This window comes from Chelmon rostratus, chromosome 4 (assembly GCF_017976325.1).
Source record: "Chelmon rostratus isolate fCheRos1 chromosome 4, fCheRos1.pri, whole genome shotgun sequence".
NCBI lineage: Eukaryota > Metazoa > Chordata > Actinopteri > Chaetodontiformes > Chaetodontidae > Chelmon > Chelmon rostratus.
In genome coordinates this window covers 24,690,124-24,696,750 of record NC_055661.1, presented here as the reverse complement: position 1 = coordinate 24,696,750, position 6,627 = coordinate 24,690,124, and positions in this window count along the sequence as shown.

Sequence of the window (6,627 nt, the reverse complement as noted above, 5' to 3'; positions counted from 1 at the left end):
GCAGAGAAAATGGAGGAAAATGCACACAGAAACATTTGTACAAATTGTCAATCTTTTATTTGTGTGACAGAGCACTTTAAAAAGAACATCTGGGAGACCATTTGCGAAGCCTGTGTGCCAACTTCCTCTTGAGTCTGCCAATTTGCGAGCATGTGCCCCTGTCTGTTTGTGTGCATGCGCATGCATGTGTGCAAATTCCCATGTTTGATGATAATGTCTCTCTTACCACAGGCCCTCTGGGTTTCCACTGAAGTCTCGGAGCTGGGCGAATACTTCCTGCTGCCCTCAGAAAGGTCGCTGTCTGAATGACAGATGGAAGGCCTGCGCAGATGAAAGAAGCACAGATACTGTAAGGAATCATTTATCTTTTGATTACTGGATAAATAAAGGTCATTCTTCTTTAAACTTTCGGATTATCTGATTTTTCCTTTTTTTCCTGTGAGGAAGCGACACTTACGCAAAAATGGAGTTGTTGAATATTCGAGACAGAGCGAAGTTGATGTGGCTGACCACATGGTTGAGGTGTTCGCGTGACTCGAACCTCAGGGAGTAGCTGGACTTGTCAGTGTTGATGATGACCTGCACAGGAAATGAAACTGTGAGGGACTGTATGAAAACTACTGGGGTTGGGATTGAATCTCACTAAATTACAAATCCTACCATGGCAAAGGGATGACCCGCCCTCCACAGCCTCTGACTGGCTGCTGCTCATCATTGGTTGGGTTGGTTCAGTTGAGGAGTGATGATTGGTTAGGGTTAGGGTAAGAATATCAAGGTAAGCCAATCAGAGGCAGAGCAGGGCGTGTCATGCCTTTGCTATAGTGGCATTCATTAATTTGCATTGAATCCTTCAGTTTTTGAAAAAGGAAGACACACAAAGAATTACAAAACTCCCTTGAATATCTCAAAAAATTTATATATATATAGTATCTGTTTCACTATTAATAACTTAAAGAGAGAAAAAAAATTAAGATAATGTAATGCAATTTAAATCTGTGTGTATTCATGGATTAAGAACATCAGAAGTGGAGAACACATTTAAGTAAATTAAATTTAAGATAACTTATTTTAACTGCCCTATTTTTAATCTATAAGCAGTATATAAATATATAGTTTTAAATTTATCACGATAAAGACATTATAAAGTAGTTATAAGCAAATTTAAGAACATTTAAGCCATTTAACGTTTAGTATTTTCAACAATTACAACTTCTCCTGTGAAGACATATTTTATTTTATTTATTTCTAACTATGTTCATTACCTGTTTAAATATCAGCATCCAGACACAGATGCTTCACAGGAGGTTTTAACTCTGTCAACAAACACTTAAAAAGACCTGATATGTGATCAAGCTACATTATAGTACAGTATAGTGGTGCTATACTACATTATAGTACACTAAAGCCATCATTTGATCTTTTTCCCCTCACATGCAAAGAATATTTTTTTTACCGAATTATAAAAATGAGTCTGACCTCCCGTTCCACCCTCCCTAAGCAGTTTTTCTTGTTGCCAGAGGAGACAAAGTTAATAAGAGAGCATCAACTGTCACTGTGGCTGTTTTGATAAAAGCATTTTGTGATTCCTTGAAGGCTAAAGTGATGTAACCATTCTATTATACAACTGCACAGACAATCGATTAGCGGCAACAATGGAGCGGAGCGCACACAGAGCTCAGTATTAATGTGAAACTTCACCTGGTGCTCAGGGTGGGAATTCAAAGCTCGGATCTCCAAGAAGTTGAATGTGGACTCGACCTGCGGTCACAGATTCAGTCGACAAAGCAAAGATTTCAGTAGGCATCGTGAAAGAAAAAGCTTCATGCTGTACAGTGACTGCAGACACAGAGCGGTTAGAAGTACCTTAGCGGGAGTCTTGGGCGCCAGGAAATAGAGACGCCACGTTGTGAGGACCTAAACAAAGGGAGTAAAATTAATTCAATCAAGATTACGGAAAAGTTCGCTGCACAGTCACAATCCCCATGGGGAGAAAATAGTCCCAGGAGTTTCCATGGCAATGATGAGAGGGAAATGAGGAGTCCTCTCTATATTCATGTATTGATCCAGCTAAAAGCCCTCTGTGTGAGACACGTTGTCCAACATTAATAGATTAACATGCTGCGATACAGGCTGAGAAATGATGGCATGTTGCAACGTTTTAATCGCATTCCCACAAATATAATTTCATTAGCATTACATTACGACTGCTGTGGGCAAGCATGAGAGTGGCTCGTGTATTTAATTTGAGGCAGACAGAGCAGCATCGGGCTCAACAGTCGATAATTTCTAGTCAATCAGCATCTCTCCAGGTCGTTAATATCAGAACTTAGAGGGACGAACTACCCATTTTAAGTCAGAAGTTTTGTTTTTCTCCACATTTCCAGTAAAGGGAACTGCTCCACAGCCAGAAATGCCGGTCATGCTGGGTCAGGATGCCAAATTAGCATTTCCGCTACACTACCTCCGCTAATTTGCCGTCTGCAGTCTAAAGTGCGTGGGATCATTTTTAGTGCAATGCAAAGTTGATGGGAATTTGTACGTGACCGGCAATCCGAAAGCAAACAGAGAGCTTACTCGTGCATCTCCATCTGACCGAGCCCACGCAGCATCCCTGGGCCCACTTATTCCCGGCATGGAGACGTTGGATAAATCACACTCTGCCCCTGATTCTCGTTCAAGAGCGGCAATTCTTCCCCCTTTTTTTTTTGGCAAACACACCCCAAAAAAGTCAGTGTCTCTCATCATCAAGGCAAACAAAGAGTGGTGATTCTTTGGCATTTGGCTGCTCTCCACCAGCCCCTGAGTACTGCCCTCTGCTCTTTTTCTTCTCTTCTTCTGCTCCGTCGCTCCCAATCATTTACTCCGTTCTCTCTGATGGCCCTGCTAAAACACTCCCTCAGGACACAGGCGCTCCCCCCAACCATGTGTCTCTCCCCAGCGAAAAGCAGTAATTAAATTACAGCTCTCCCACTCCGCTGTTGTGTTGTTTTTTTTTCGGAGAGAGGAGCTTGACACAGGCCTGTCAGAACCACACACTGACAGCCCCTTACACCCACACAGCAAGCAAGGCGTCTGAGCTGTAGTCGCTCAAATGTGCATGTGAAAGGGAGACGGAGAGGGGGGGTGTGTGTGTCTGAAGGAGCTGATTAAAAAGACCAGATTGTATCACATTACGGTGATGAGTCGGGGTTACGGGTGGTAGTTAAGAGAGAGCGAACGAGTAAACAGGAGTAAATCATGCTGATGCAGCAGGAGAGAGAGAAGGATTCGCCCAAGTGTTCCACATCAAAGAGAGACCACACGCACACACACCAGGCTTATTGTGGCCTGTGATTATGCATGAGAGCAGCTACAGGACAGATATTCTAATCTCCTCGTGTCTGACACCTTTGCTGAGGAAGAAATCATCAAGATAAATTCAAAAAGTCAAAAGCACTGATCCCGACCTTAAAGAAGCTTCAACCCAAACCTCCGCGAAAGCGCGAAACCTTCACGCAGTCCCCCGATAAGGCGAACGCAGTGTGCTTGATCAACTTCGAACTATTTTCCCGTCTCCTTTTTTGCGCCCAGCAGGAGCGAGAACTCTCGCTTTCCAGTTCAGCTTTTTAAGAGGAAGCAGTAAATGAGACACGGATTGGAAAGAGATTATTGGAAAGATGTTTCGGGCAGATAGACATATCAAAGTGGCTGAATATCAAAGGCTGTACACGCTGAAACTCTCCTAACCACCCATCCTCGCCGCACGACGAATCATTAAAGCATCCGTTGGGTGGAAGCGCCGCTCTGCCAGGCTGAAGTTTGCTCGGCTGGGGGATGAAAGCTCATTGGCTCATCGGGGGGACTTCAGGAGGGGCACCGGGAGTCGCTAGTCTTTTAAACAGCATAAAAAATACACCGACTTCACTGCAGTTGGACTGGGAATTGTATAAGATCTTGCTTGTACAGACATATGGTTTAGTTGGCGCACTGAATCAATAAAACCTGCTCTGCACTGTGTGTGTATGTTACCCCTGTGCATGAGCAGAATACGTACATGCACATACACAAATCCACACAAGCGCAAATACGGGCATTCTTTCAGAGTCCAGTCCAAACTCTGGTCCATAGGAGCTGATTGCACCAGATTGTATCCAGATAGCTGGCTGAGCTTCACTCACGCTAATAGAGATTTGATATCTCTGCCCCATATTCTCTGATGAAAGCACCCCAGAATCAAAGGCTGCGAGCTGCTCAGCCTCCTACTGCCTCCACAGTGGGGCTTGCAGACACAGAGGAACCCACAGCCGCTCCCACAGATACTGTCTATCCAATATTCATCCCGCCAAGCCGCCAACAGCAGTCGCAGAAGAGGGTCAGCGGTTATAATGCTGTTAGTAAGTGAACACAGAAGCAGGACCTTGCGCTGTTAAACCAGAGGGAACCTCCACCTTTGCTGTCAGATCCATTAACACTGCAGTGGAAGTTAACATCAAAGGTACTGTACATACATGATGCATGCATCAGACTGCTTAGGTTGCAGGATTAAGGTGCTCTACATCAGCATCCCGGTGTTACTGTAGCACAGAGGCCCATTAAAAACGGCCCAGCCCTCAGTGAGCACACTAAAAGCAGCAACTTACCAGTATTCTGTCCTCTGTTTTGCCATTTTTGGTGTCAAGCTTAATGCCATGAATAAACTTGATAGATGATTTATCGACAATCTTCTTGATGCTCTCTGTGGAAGAAAAACAAAAGACGGAGACAAATAATGTTAGAAATATGTGCACAAACACTCATTCTCCCTGCTAAACATTTTTGCATGTTTCATAGCTTTTAATAAAAAACACATTAGCGCTCAGCATTTGTCAAAGCTTGCTGTAGTCTTTTGGATTTATTTGTGTTACATTCCAGACAGACTCTGGCTTCAGTGATTCCCGTGCAGCGTAAAAAATCAGCTTGCAAAGACTGAAAGCTCAGCACAGGTAATTTATCACAGCGGAGATTATGTATGCATTTATTTTTGTCAGTCACATTAGTGTTGCATGTGCAGTGAGTGTAGATTGGTTTGAAAAGTCTACAATGTATTATCATTCAACACTAACATTAGCAAGACAAAAACAGAAGGGGATGTGGTGTTTACAGTAGATTACCAGTAACTCGTGCCTCTGCAAGCTGATTTTCACATCGTATCAGAATTGCCAAGCAAAAACATATAAAAATCAAAAATTGGAAGATAGCTGGCACTAGTCAGTGCACATAATTCATAGTGAATGTTCTAAAACAGGGAGACCCCAGTGTTCTAGGGGTTAAGGTTCTGCAGTGTCCCTGGTTTGAGACCGATCTTACTACAAAAACCAATTCCAAAAAAGTTCTGTTCAACAGAAATAAAAAACCAAAATGTGATAATTTGTTAATCCTTTCAGACCTAAACTGAATTCAAAACAGTACAAAGACAATATATTTAATGTTTGACTTCATCAGCTTCATTGATTTTTGTAAATATCTGCTTATTCTGAGTTTGATGCAGCAACACGTTTCAAACAAGGTGGGACAGGAGCAACAAAAGACTGGGAAAGATGTGGAACGCTCCAAAAACACCTGTTTGAATCATTCCACAGGTGAACAGGTTGATTGGTAGCAGGTGTATCATGATTGGGTTTGAAAGGAGCATCCTGGAAAGGCTCAGTGGTTCACAAGCGAGGATGGAACAAGGTTTTTGTGAACACATGATTGTATAAAGGAGATTACTGCAAGGACTCAGGAACACTTTGTAAAACTGTTGTCAGTAAACACAGATGATTTCATTCTGTTTCATGTTTTACACAGTCCCAACCTTTTTGCAATCGGGGTTGTACAGTCAAATCTCTAATAAAGGTGTAGAAACGTCTTAAACGGTCATTTAAGATAAACGAATCAAATGAGTCCAGATCAAACTCAGCCTACCTGACCTTTGGGTGGACAGACCACCACTCATATCTTCATCTAATAACTGAGAGATCCGTCAGGCTCGTCATTTGAACAGACCTGTCGTGGCATTTCAGATGATAAAAATAAACCAGTGAGCTCTGAGTCTGGATACACCCTGATGATTATAAATAAGCTACAAAGCTCTTAGATGCGAATCAGCATGTAACACTGAAGCACTGACGGCTTTTATCTTGTGCTTCAAAACAGAATGGAATTTATTGGGAAATTGCCGGGATTAATCAATCGACTAGCGATCATTTTCTTCTGTACTGCTTGATGAGTTCAGCGCCACGCTATCACCGAGCCACTCTATCTGGTGGCGTCGTCAAAATGGTTCACAATATGCTTCAGTGTCATTTTCCTTCTCTCAAGAGCACCATGACACATGCGAGCATCAGTGTCTGTGATTCACTAAGAACTGTTCCTGTCAAACAGCATCACCGTCAGAGCTGTGACCCCTGACATGCATACGGCACGTAAACCCGCCTGCCGCTCACAGGGTGGGAACACACGGCACCGACACACTATCACAGAATAATACAGTCGCTGGCAGGAATGTCATGATTCAGCCTCGTAATTCCATTTCAGTGGCTGCACAGCATCCTGACTTTACGAGCAAATCGATGCTAAAGCCGGAATGGTTGGATTTGGCAGGAGAGTTGATACAGTCACAGCAGATGG